This window comes from Pan troglodytes, chromosome 13, assembly GCF_028858775.2.
Source record: "Pan troglodytes isolate AG18354 chromosome 13, NHGRI_mPanTro3-v2.0_pri, whole genome shotgun sequence".
NCBI classification, from domain to species: domain Eukaryota; kingdom Metazoa; phylum Chordata; class Mammalia; order Primates; family Hominidae; genus Pan; species Pan troglodytes.
In genome coordinates, this window is record NC_072411.2 from 95,294,128 (window position 1) to 95,308,096 (window position 13,969).

The window sequence follows — 13,969 nt, forward strand, 5'->3', positions numbered from 1 at the left end:
CTGACCATCTATACCAATATATTCAGCCTTGCCTTTGGTCAGGATGTTCACCTTCTGATTCATCACCACTCTCTGCCTCACATTTTAATTGCATTGGTTACTTAAGGATTGTTGTTTGTAGTATCTTATTATGGCTGTATCACGACTATACCAGTAACCTCAGCACTGGACACAGAAATGGAAATATAAAGTATATGCTGGGGTTTGCTATTGTATCTACAATTACCAGTCAGTTCTACTTGTCTTGATTTTTTTCCTCAGAAAGAGAATAAAATGGCAGGCAATAATAAATTATTTAAAAGTCTAAAATGAAAGTCAGCCAAATGGAATATAAATGTCTTTCAGACATTCTATATACCTGGTGATACCATTTAATTGGCCTCATGTAAACTAGCTTATTCATTCTTTTGTGCCAGTAAATAGCTGTAACTGGGGCAATGGCTACTTGTTACTTCAACAAAAATTAAAAAGCCCTCCTGATCATCCAATTCTTCATCTCTCTTAATTATTTTTTCTACTACTGTTGTAAAAGGGTAATTTCTAATCACTGGGGTGAGAATTCCAAGCATCATTTTCACATATACTTATAACACTCTGAGAGAGAAGCACAGAGTGCTTGTACGTTTAGAGGCTGCTTCTGCTGAATTCTATGTGTTAACAAATGCTTGCCCCATTTCAACCAGAAAGCATAGCTTACAACTGCCATTAATGAGACAGGCATTTGTACATTAACAAAAGATGCACTCAAAATCTTATCCAAGAATTCAAGTCATTTCACGCCTGTCAACTGCATTGGAGTCTTCATAATTTTTCTAAGAAAGATGTTAATGGTAGGTGTCACTGTTTTGGGATGACTAATGACATTTAACTATAACTGTGTGCTCCAGCTATGGGCAATCCCTTTGTGGTAGGTAGCTTTTTTTCTTTCTTTTTTTTTTTTTTTTGCCTACTTAGTAGCCCATCTTTTTTTTTTAATCTGTATTTAAATCTGCTCTGGGTGCACTTTTCCTGTGTTTTGCTGTGGATCAGAAAACAAATGATGGCTCCTCAGTAACGTTCTACTTCAAAGACTGAAAGTTGTTGAATTTTGTAAAAAGGAGCAACAAATATAATGATTCTAGACAACAGAGAGACAAGAGCCCCTTAAGGAAAGAAAAGGGAATAGAAGTGTGGCATATTGTGAGACAGATATCTGCTTGATGTTTGTGCCAGGAAGAAAGTTTTCTTCTTCTAAGAGTCATTTACAAAATAATGATAAAACCAGTTGGCGGAAGGAAGGAAGGAAAGAAGGAGGGAAGGAAGGAAGGATGGATGGAAGGAAGGGAGGGAGGGAGGGAAGAAAGAAGGAAGGAAGGAGAGAGAGAAAGAAAAGAGGAACTAACAAACGTATTTCTCTATTTCTTAACCTATTGTCTCTCTGCTTCCTAAATAGTAACCGGAAGTAATGGTAAATCAACATATCAAAATAGCCTTATTGCTAATGCTGACTTCCAAAACTGTGAAGTCTCTTAGCACCTTTCTCCTATGTTTTTCAATTTACTAATACATTCATCTGACCATTTTTTCTTATGTTTCTGAACTTTTAGTGACATCTCTTAACTGGCTTTTATTCTATTCGATTCTCTTGGAGGAAAGAGATAGAAGACACAAATCAGAAGATTGACCCAGTCATATTTAACTAACTGTCCTTAGACTGGCACCTAAATACCTAATAGTCTTAAGAAAATTTTTTATGTTTTGTGGCAAATGTCCATAAATAGTTGTTGAATGAAATCATCCAATATTAGAGCAACAAAAGTATTTACTATTTACTAAACTATTTCGTTTATTTTACTTGTTTATATATAATGTATTTTTATTTTGAATGCAAAACAAGAAGTGCAGTACTTCATTTTATCTAAATTTAGAAACTCCAAAAATATGTCTCATAAAAAACCAGAAGTGCCATAAATATTTTGTTAATTGGAATAAAATAATTTTTAATGTTTCTGTGAACCTGTTAATCAGAAATATATAAATTAACTTTTTAAAAAATCATCATACTTTTAAAATTTAAAATTTTTAATTAGTTGGACATAGCCATAAAAAAAAAAACAAAAACATGTTTTTTGCAGCAACATGGATGGAGCTGAGGCCATTTTCCTAAGTGAAGTAACTCAGAAACATAAAATCAAATAGCACATTTTTTTACTTACAAGTAGGAGCTAAACAATGGGTACACATGGATTTACAGATGGGAATAATAGACACTGGGAGTCCCAAAGGGGGACGGTGGAAAGAAGGTGAGAGCTGAAAAATGACCTATTGGGTACAATGTTTACTTTTCAGGTGATGAGTACACTAGAAACCCAAAGCCCACCACTATACCAAAAACTCTATGTAAAAAACCTGCACATTTACCCTCTGAAATGTACCCTATTAAAATATATATTGTTAGTTGAAAATAATGATAATTTTTATGACAAAAGAGTTATAGTTTTAGACAAAGAACATTTGTTGTGATATTTGTTCATTATTTCCGCCTAAAGATTACTTACATTCCTTCATAGTCACATTAAAGAAAGCATCCTTAAATAGTAACAGATCATCTGAAATTTCAAGATAGATAGATATAGATAGTAGATATATATACAGATATAGATATAGATATATTTTTTTGAGATGGAGACTTGCTCTGTCACCTAGGCTGGAGTGCAGTGGTGCAATCTCGGCCCACTTCAACCTCCACCTCCCACATTCAAGCTATTCTCCTGCCTCAACCTCTTGAGTAGCTGGGATTACAGGCATGCGCCACCATGCCCAACTAATTTTTGGATTTTTAGTGGAAACAAGGTTTCACCATGTTGGCAGGTTGGTCTCGAACTCCTGACCTCGTAATCCGCCTGCCTCAGCCTCCCAAAGTGCTGGGATTACAGGCACGAGCCACCAGGCCTGGCCTATTTTTACCCGTGTAGTTATTGCACCTCTAGTTCATAAAAAATAAGTAAATACAATAAATAAATAATTGCAACAAATATCTTCTTAACCCTAAAGATAGATGTACTCACTTTTATGTTGGTAGCTATTAAAACTTATACATTAATCTTTTATTTCAGGCACGAATTTGAGATACACTATACATAAATTCTAAATTTAAATATATATTTAGATTTCTAAAAAATAAGCAATATTAAGCCATCCTTATGTCTAAAAAATTCTTTCAATTCAAAAGATTATTTTGTTTCCTGTGACCCATTATAGATCATTCCTGACCCATAAAGTGCAGCATCTTCTAAATAAAGGCCTTGCTCTATTTATATATTAGACAAATATTTAGCACAAACAGATTGAGATTGTAGATGTTGGCAGCACCTGCCATGAAAAATTTTATGTATCACTAGACTAATTTATTTATGTTACATCCTTTTCTAAATGCTAGGGCTTAAGAGCTATGGGGAATATAAAAGCCTCAAAAGAATACCACAAATGTAAATGCAGATTTGAGGCATTTATTTTTATTTTAAATAACAAACTATTTATTGGACTTCTAAAATGTTGTAAAAATAATCCTGGGAAAATGGAATTATTCCACCTGGGGAGTTCATTAAGGGCTTTTGTTGTTAATGTGTCTCCTTGGCAAGCTCACATGCAAGCCTCAGAATTAAAAAAAAAAAACATTAATACTATCACATTTGTATTCTATGAGACAATAAAGCAGTAAAGCAGTAAAGCTTTAATCTAGCTTTTTGAAAGAAAAATATTGTTTGTTTATTAAAACATAAAGAAGAAACATGAAACTATGTTTTACACCAAAAGAAAATATATATATAAAGACTGAGAAACTTGTGTTAGTTCAAGTGCAGCATATTGAAATTACATTCTGGCCCATCACCAAGGTTCATTGGTCTTTCTTTTAAGACAAAGTCTAATTTGCTGTTTTAGAAAGTATTTTTCTATTTATGCATCTCTTTGTTATAGAGTCCAAACAATATTTACAGGACAGTTTTCACTTGTCTCAATTTTAAAAGCAGCTTTTAAATCTCTGGTCATGCATTTTCAAAGTAATGACTAAAGAAGCACATAAATGGTGCCATAATTTATTAATACAATTAATGGAATATAAATATCAGAATCAATGGAAATATAAGACAGCTAAAGACCAATGAACCACAAAAGCATGTAGAGCTTGTTGGAGGATACTTCTCTCCACATACGTTGCTTAGCAGCAACTCCTTCCTGAGGCTGATGTTAACTCTAGGAAGCAATTAATATTGAAGCCCCTGAAAAAATGAAAGAGAAGGCAATGCATCATGTCTGGAAAAAATGCCCATTTTTTAAAGGTGCCTAGTGGGATTCACACTTTACTCTAGAGGTGGAGGAATTTTAAAACAACCATCAGTCCTATAAACAGAAGTTTCCACATACATACAAGACGCTTCAAAAATGATTTTTAAAATGCACAGCAGCATGTGTCATTAGTTTAATTCTTATTCTATTTCATGTATTTATTTTTTAACTCTTTTTTTTAGGTTCAAGGGTACATGTGCAGGTTTGTCTTACAGGTAAACTGTGTGTCACAGAGGTTTGGTGTAGAAAAAATTTCATCACCCAGGTAATAAATATAGTACCCAATAGGTATTTTTTCTTCTGATCCTCTCCCTCTTTTCACCCTTCACCCTCAAGCAGGCTCCAATGACAGTTGTCCCCCTCCTAGTATTCATGTGTTCTTGCTGTTTAGCTCCCACTTAAAAGTGAACACATGGCACTGGAGGCCATTATCGTAAGCAAACACCAGAACAGAAAAGCATTCTTTACAAAATTATAGTAAGGCTATAACTTTGTAACCATCTATGACAAAGTAGAGTTACTTTAAACTGAAAACTTTGTTTCAAAATACAATCATGAGTAAATTGCTTTTTTACAGTAGCACTGTGCGTTATAAATTAGTAATTCAGAAGCATTTATGAAAATTTAGTTAATACTGCATAACTACTTCAGTTATAGATACATAAGCATAATAGTAAAAATGGCAATGTTATTAAGCTTTTCTTTTCTAATAAAAGGAAAATGATGGATTTTAGCATAAACGTAAGAGGAATTTATGGATTCTCCAGTTCATTGTAAAAAATGCCCCAAGACAATAACTTTAGGCAGTCAGGATATTCTGAGAAACATGAACTGAGCTTCATAGAGTGATTAAGACATGAGAATTGCTCAATGTTGCTATGAGTAAATATTAAAGAGCAAACCAATCTAAATTATTTTCTAATAATTTCATTTCAAAAATACTAAAATTTTTCTTCCTACCTGAAAAATATTTAAACAGTTCAATGCTTTTTAATAATAATTTTATAACTGCTATGGAAATAGACTTGCAATAGGCATCTACAATCTAAAAGGCATCTCATTAGATTAGGAAATACTTTTAAGTTACATGCTGCAATGCATAGGGGATATTCTATCGAGATTACTTTGAATCATCTTTGGATGGACAGAGGAAAATGAGGGTAAGAGGGGTGGACTGATTTATCAACAAAGAGCTCCAGTTCAACCTATTTAAGATATGAGGCATGTAGGTAAAGTTTCATTTAAACAAAAGGTTTCACTGCTGAAAAACAATCACTCTATTAAGTTATCAGGTTATCAGGCCATCAGTTTCTATGACAAATTGCAAAGCAAGTCTAAGGAGATATAGCATCTGTTACTAGCATCAACAGCCAAGATAATCAGTTTGGGGAATATCTATAATTTTGGAATATTGTGAAATATAGGTCAGAAAGTCATGACAAAACTAATTCGAAATTTAATCAATATTTTGAAATAACATGTAACAAACATTTAGGTAAGTAAATTTACATTAAAACAAATTGCTATATTACTATAATGAATTTTGGAATGGCCACCACATTCATGTGGCTGAAAAGATGAAGCCACTGCCTTACTGTATTTTTCGAGGTTTCAGTTATGGTTTTAAATGCAATCATTTCAATCCTGTGTTTTTATAGTTGCACATTACATGTTGTTATTTTACAACAAGAAGTATTAACTTCAACAATTCCTTTTTCTCTGAACAATATGATTTGAAGGCCATCACTATCTTCTTATAATTTATTACTATCTGAAAAAAAATTGTTCTAATTATTCATTGTTGCTTTTTCTCCATTTAACTAGAATTTAAACTCCGAAAGACTAGAGCCCTTGTTTATCTTATTCACTGATTTACCATTAGCACCCAGAAGAATGTCTAGCACATAATTAGGCAGTCAATAAATTTTGTTGGATGGACAAACCATTGTTTCTTATGGTCTAAAATTTAATCTGTCTATATTTTAGCTCCACAATCTGTAAAATGGGGCTGGTAAGGAAGAAAAGTGAGTTAGGTTTTGTTTGTATCTCACAGAACACTAAACTTTAAATATTAGGTTGGTGAAAAAGTTTTTGTGGTTTTTACCTTTACTGTCAATGACAAAAACCACAATAACTTTTGCACCAATTTAATAATTTGACAATGAAAAATATCTGGAAAACTTGAGAGTAGTTAAATGGGGTGGCTAAAAAACTAGTACTAAATAGCAAATGTCAATATGCAAGAAATCAAGGGGAAATATTATTGCAGGTAATGAGGAATGTTATTTTCATTGTGAAAGCCTGTTTATGATGGTGGACAAATTGCAGGCATGCCAGGGTGCATATGAATAATCGATGACTCCACTCTTCTCACTATGAACGTGTAACATTGATAATATCAACATAAATATACAAGGACAAATGTATGTAAAAATATAAATACATTAGAGAAATAAATGAGATTTAATCAAGACCTTAATTCCATTAGTGCTCTGTTTTAATAAAACTATATCCATTCAAGCTATCAAGTGCCAAGCTATCAAGTTAGCCCTTTGCTGAGTGCCATGAATAAAAAATATAAATAAATGAATGCCCTTTTATCACACAGCCAACCATTTTTGGTGGACAAAATTACAACTTGTGAAAAAAAAAAATTTCACTTTCTCTCACAGATATTTTATATTTGGTATTTGTGGCCCCATCAATAATTTACTTTCTGAAAGTGCTTATGCTGTATACAATTTAATAATGTTATGACTAGAAGTAGATTATTTATTATTTTTTATGTAATTGGGATTAATTCACTTATAAATATTCTATTTCAAATGGTCTACCTTAAAGTGTTTTTATTATAAGTAAAATGAACATTACTGTGGAACATTAAATAAAATTCATTGAGTCCATTCAAGTCAAACTCTTTATTTTAAAAAATTATTTTAAGACATTATGTTATGGGTTTCACTTTGAAAGACTTTCTCCAATATAATTACTGAATGTTCATGCGTAAATTTTAGTTGGGGTAACTCTACAAAATCTCTTTAAAGATATAATGTAAGTACAAGACAATGTTTATTTTAGTGCTTTATCTATGAAAATTTAAGTCCATATTATCACTTCCTATAGTACTGATAATGCAATTCACTCTCCCAGATTTTCACCTTGTAAATTTTTCCTCTATACCCCCAAAAGTTATTATTAACATGATGTGTAACATATAGTATATGATAAAACCTATATAATATGTAATAAAATATAACATTTTATTAATATGAAGAATAAGCACCACTTATTAAGTACTTATGGCCAAAAGAAAAGCAATTCTTAACTACTAAAACATCTAGCATAACTGTAAGTTTAAGGTTATAAGGGGACTAGAGGAATGTTAAATGAATTCAGGAATTAACCAAACCTTGAAAGTGAGAAGATCTGTAAGACAAATGTCTTAATTGGTGTTCCCCAGAAGCAGATCCTTAAACAATGACTATTGTACATGGACCATGCATGGGGAGTGGTAAAGTGGGAGGAGAAGGAAGACAGCCATAAAGCCTACATATGAACCAGCTACCACTAGGGAGAAACAACGCCTAATCCCATCACACCAGGAAACAGTAGGAAAAAGGGTACACAATATTCTTCAGAGATATTCCATCCAAGGAGCCAGGGAACTGAGGTGTTTCTGCACCACCAGCTGTCATTCCTTGGTTTATACCTCGATCATAGGCATGTTAATTCCAGTTTGTCATCCAGGATTAGACTACCTTTTGTAGAGCTTTGAAGGAAACCCCAGGCAAAGAAATAGACACTGGCTACATTTTTAAAGTGAAGTCTAAATACATGGGCACTGACGGCCAGTGTTTACTGCAGCAGACTTGATGTCTTTAACAAACACGTGACAAGTGTCCCTCAACAGATATGTGATGGGGGATGGGAGGAGAGATAAATGGTTATAGATAAAAAGATATTTCATCTTAATTGATTAGAAAGACCTGAACATATTCATTTCCTTGATTGTGATGGTTTTATGGATGTGGATGTATGCCAAATCTCATGAAATTATGTAATTTGAATGTGTACAGTTTCTTATACTGTTGGTTATACTTTAATAAAACAGTTTTAAATAACAGTGGGATTAAAAATAATTTTAAAAGTCATGTCAATGAAGATAAGACAATTATTTGGATCTTGACTAAAACAAAGCAATGTTATAAAGAATGTATTTGTACGACAATTAAAACTTTTAATTGAGACTACAGACTGGCATTATTAGATAACATTAAGGAATTTTAATTTTTTGACTGTGATGTTGGTTTTACAAATATGTTACCACATATGACGTCTGGGATTTGTTTTTTACTTACTTATTTTTATATGTATTTTGTAAGGCCAAGTCCCTCTCTGCTGCCCAGGCTGGAATGCAATGGCATGATCATGGCTCGCTGCAGCTTCAACCTCCTGGGCTTAAGTGATCCTTCCACCTTAGCCTCCCAAGTAGTTGGGACTACAGGCACACAACATCATGCTCAGCTAATTAATTAATTAATTCATTTATTTGTAGAGACAGGGTCTAGCTATGTTGCCCAGGTTGGTCTCGAACTCCTGGACTCAAGTAATCCCCTCCACTTTGACCTGCCAAAGTGCTGGGATTACAGGTGTGAGCCATCCTGCCTGGTTGGATTTGTGTTTAAATGAACTTGTAAAAAGAAAGAAAGCAAGAATAGACCATGATGGTTGATTTTACCATTTTCTGTAGTTTTGTGTACATCTGAAAATATCTATAATAAAAAAAGTCAAAAATGAGAACCAAAACTAAAACAAAGTAAGAAAAAAACACCATTTGCCATTTTTGCGACTGAGTAAAATATATATTTAATTACTATTACTTTCATCACAACACAACTTTTGTTTTGGTTTTAATTGGTGTCTATGTTTTAAAACTCTATCATGTACCATGATTTATAAAATGCTGACTTTATTGCTAATGTATTGCAAATCATTGAAGTGATTGAAGACATAATCTTGAATATCAAATTTTTTTATTTTTAATTTTTCAAATGGCCTCCATAGTTAATAAATTTTAACTAATTAAATATACCTTTTGTAAGATGAGATAAAACTAATGAGTCGTGTAAAGTTATGTTTAGCTATTGGTGTACCATGCATATTTGCTATCTGAGTGTGTAACTACATTAATTTCTTTGGATACATTTAGTTTGGCCTTCTGTCTTCAATGTACTTCCTTTAATTACTTGCTGAGTATAAAGTCAGCCTTATTAGTTTCTTCACAATACATTTTCATGAGTATGTACTTTGTTTCAAAGAAGAATTTGATTAGTTATTTATTTGCTTTTAAAGCTTTGTCACCAGGGCTGGGGTGCAGTGGTGCAATCATAGCTCACTGTAAACTCGAACTCTTGGATTTAAGGGATCCTTGCCTCAGCCTCTGGAGTAGCTGGCCAGAGGGGCACTCCACCAAGCCTGGCTAACTTTTAAATCTTTCGTAGAGATTGGGGGTTCTCATTATGTTGCCAAGGCTTGTCTCAAACTCATGGCCTCAAGCCAATCTCCCTATTTGTTCACATAAAAATAATGATATATAATTCTTGAAATATAATAATTGAATAATCATATTCCCTGAGTCCAGTTTCTGGTTTAATATAACCTATAATAAAGTAGAACTTCTAAAATGCAAATAGAATAGAACATATTCTAAGTACTTTCTAAAGTTGAAAACAAAAAAAAATAGGATGAGGAAAAAGAGAATTTGGAAAACTCAATTTCATATGCAGTGAGTTCAATGTAGTGTGTTGAAAATCTAATCAGACATTGGCATTTTCTGTAAGAAATGTACTTTTAACAGAACCTAATAAGTAGAGAGGAAGACAGTGTGCTAAGAGAATAATTTCATTTTTTTACTCAAGATAACTGCTACATCATAATGATAAAAGATTTCTTGTATGTGTAAGACAAAGTTGAGCTATAATGAGGTTATTCATTTTTTTTCTTTCTAGTCCAGCAAATAAATGAATTATAAGTAATGGGGCCCAATTTGGAGTTCTTTTTTCATGCTGAAAATAAGGACTTCGCAAAACTCTGATATATTTTTGAGTGCTGCTGCATGCTCTTCAGTCATTAGAAATGAATTTATAAAGGTTGAAAGGGAGACTGCAGTTCTATTTATATCCTATAATATAGTAGCAGTGTCATGAAACCCTGAGGCTAAACTTTCTAAGGAAAATAAAGAATGTCTGCAATGAATTAACTGGAAAAGAAACTCATTTTTAAAAGCCCTAATTGACATTAAACCAAATAAAGCAACTTTTTAAAAGAAAGACTGTTGAAAGGAGATTTATTTAATGCAATAGAAAGCACAGTAAAAACACAAAGAAAATTTGAATGAGTTACCAGCTAGTTATTCTAAGGGATGAAAAACATTAAATTGTGCCATTTATATCCTTTGTGGTCATTCTGGGGTCTTTAGGCATTCATTTTCAATGCCTGGAATTTATTTCTATTATCTTTAGTTCAGATGACATTTATGCTCTCTAATTCAGTTGGCTAACATGGTCTTATAAGTAAATACATGTTTGAAAGAAAATTTGAAAGTGGGAATAGTTTAACAATATATTATGGAAGAGCATTTTAGAGATATTAAAATAAAATGCTAACTATTCAAATTCTTGTTAGAATTTGTGGGAATTTGTATAAAAATTTACTCGAGATAAACAAATGTTGGGAAATACTGTAGGGAGGCTTTCTAAATGACACCACACTGATTAGTTTCCTTTCTTTTTCTTTTTCTTTTCTTTTCTTTTTTTTTTTTTTTTTTTTTTGAGATGAAGTCTCGCTCTGTCTGCAACCTCTTCCTCCCAGGTTCAAGCAATGCTCCTGCCTCAGACTCCCGAGTAGCTGGGATTACAGGCACCCACCACTACGCCCGGCTAATTTTTGTATTTTTAGTAGAGACGGGGTTTCTACTTTACTCCAGTTCCCAGCAAGTTCCTCATTTCCATCTGTTACTTTGTCAGCCTGGACTTCACTGTCCATGTCGCTATCAGCATTTTGGTCATAACCATTTAACAAGTCTCTAAGAAGTTCCAAACTTTCCCTCATCTTCCTGTCTTCTTTTGAGCCTTCCAAACTCTTCCAACCTCTGCCCATTACCCAGTTCCAAAGTTGCTTCCACATTTTAATGTATCTCTATAGCAAAACTCACTTCTGGTACCAACTTTGTGCATTAGGCAATGCTTGTGGTGTGTCACTATAAAGAAATACCTGAGATTGGGTAATTTACAAAGAGAAGAAATTTAATTGGCTCACGGTTTTCTACTAAACCCCGTCTCTACTAAGGTGGCTCATGTCTCTACTGAGGTGGCTCACGCCTGTAATCCCAGCACTTTGGGAGGCCAAAGTGGGTGGATCATGAAGTCAAGAGATCGAGACCAGCTTGGCCAACATGGTGAAACCCTATCTCTACTAAAAATTCAAAAATTAGCCAGGCGTGGTGGCAGGCGCCTGTAGTCCCAGCTATCCAGGAGGCTGAGGCAGGAGAATCACTTGAACTTGGGAGGCAGAGCTTGCAGTCAGCCGAGATCACACCACTGCACTCCAGCCTGGGCAACAAAGACAGACTCCATCTCAAAAAAAAAAAGAAAAAATGTTTATGAAATGAAGTCCATATTTCTGAGAAACATTATAATGTGCAGACAGGAAAAGTTAACACTATATGTGAGTTTTCAAAAATAAAATATTAAAGTGGTATTATTATTTTTTTACTTTCAACCTGAATATTTTTCTAAGAATTCAAGAAACTAAGACTAAGCTCAACTTCATATCTCTGCTTCGGTTTATTTATTGCATGCTGGTCAATAGAAATTGGAAAAAAAATCATGTTAAACAAAATATTCTTTATTGTAAACCATCAATGATAGAAAATGACCCTTACTTTTCTCTCTCTGCATATATATATATATATATATATATATCTCCTTATTTTAAGATCATAGTTGCTTTTGTTTCTATATTGAGTAAGCTTATATTATTTTAAAGTTTACCCATATGTGTTTTTTTGCATTGCCAGAATGAATTATGTATTTTTTTCTGATCAGTTTAGTCAACTTTTTCAACCAAAATACCGTCTGCATAATTCAAAATTTTTCAATAAAAATTTATTGAGTACTTACTCTGTTTTAGGTATTATACCTTGTGCTAATAATAAAAAGATTAATATAGATTTATAACAATTACAATGCAATATAAGATAGGAAAATATGCATTAACAGAAATGTAAAAATAAAAATGACATTATGCTGCACACCCAAAGATTAATTCTATCAAAATGTGATATTGGAGGGAGGAGAGGAAAATGAATGCATATTTTCATAGAAGAAAGAACATTTTCACAGTATGGAAGAGGGAGGTACAATGCAAGACAAGTGTGAGACAGGCCTGGCTTTTCTGTAGAATTCAGTGATTTCTAGCCTACGCTGTAAAGGGAGTGGTAAAGTTTAATTGATAAAAACTCAGCCTCTCTCAAAAAAGTCAGCATATAAAATTCTGGTTTTCACACTTAGTAATGATGTGACACTGTGTTCTGTTTTTTTAATTTTTAAAATGGAGATAAAAATGACTCCTACCTAGTCATGTTGCTGTTAAGACTTTATTGGGCCTGGCAAGTAGTATATATCCAGTTAACTCTTCTAGCTTTTATAACTAATTCTCACATTTTCCATACATAGCTACTTCACGTCTGGAGCCCTTTTTGCTGTCTCTCGAGAAGACATGCTCCCATCTCTGCTGCATTAAATCATTTATTTGTTTTCGGCCTATGGCTTCCTCCATTCTCTTTCTGTGCAATCAAGGCAGAGTATTTCACTTCCCATCTTTCAGAGAATCTCTAAACCATTGACTTACTGATAATGAAGACCTTTTTTTCTGAATTGCTATGTTATTTTTTCATACCTACTGTATTAGGCCATTCTCACATTGCTATGAAGAATGCCTGAGATTGGGTAATTTATAAAAAAAGTTTAATTGACTTACAGTTCTGCAGACTGTACAGGAAGCATGGCATCAACATGTGCTCCACTTCCATAGAGGACTTAGGAAGCTTTTACTCATGGCAAAAAGCAAAGCAGGAGCGGCACATCACACGGTGAGAGCAGGAGAAAGGGAGAAAGGAGGAAGATGCCACATACGTTTAAATAGCCAGATCTCCCAAGAACTCTCACTACCATAATGACAGCACCAAGCCATGAGGGGTCTTCACCTGTGATCCAAACACCTCCTACCAGGCCCCTCTTTCAACATCAGGAATTACAATGAGATTTAGAGGTGACAATATCCAAATTATATCACTTCACAACAGCCCTTCACGTTTCATGTTTTTCTTGCACTGCAAAATACAATCATCCCCTGTCAATAGTCCCCTAAAAGTCTTAACTTGTTTCAACATCATTCAAAATTCCAAAGTCCAGATTCTCATCTGAGACAAGGCAAGTCCCTTCCACCTAGTAGTCTATAAAATCAAAACCAAGTTATTTATTTACAAGATACAATGAGGATATAGGAATTGGGTAAATATCATTCTAAAAGGGAGAAATTATCCAAAAGGAAAAAGAAGCAACAGGCTCCAAGCAAGTCCAAA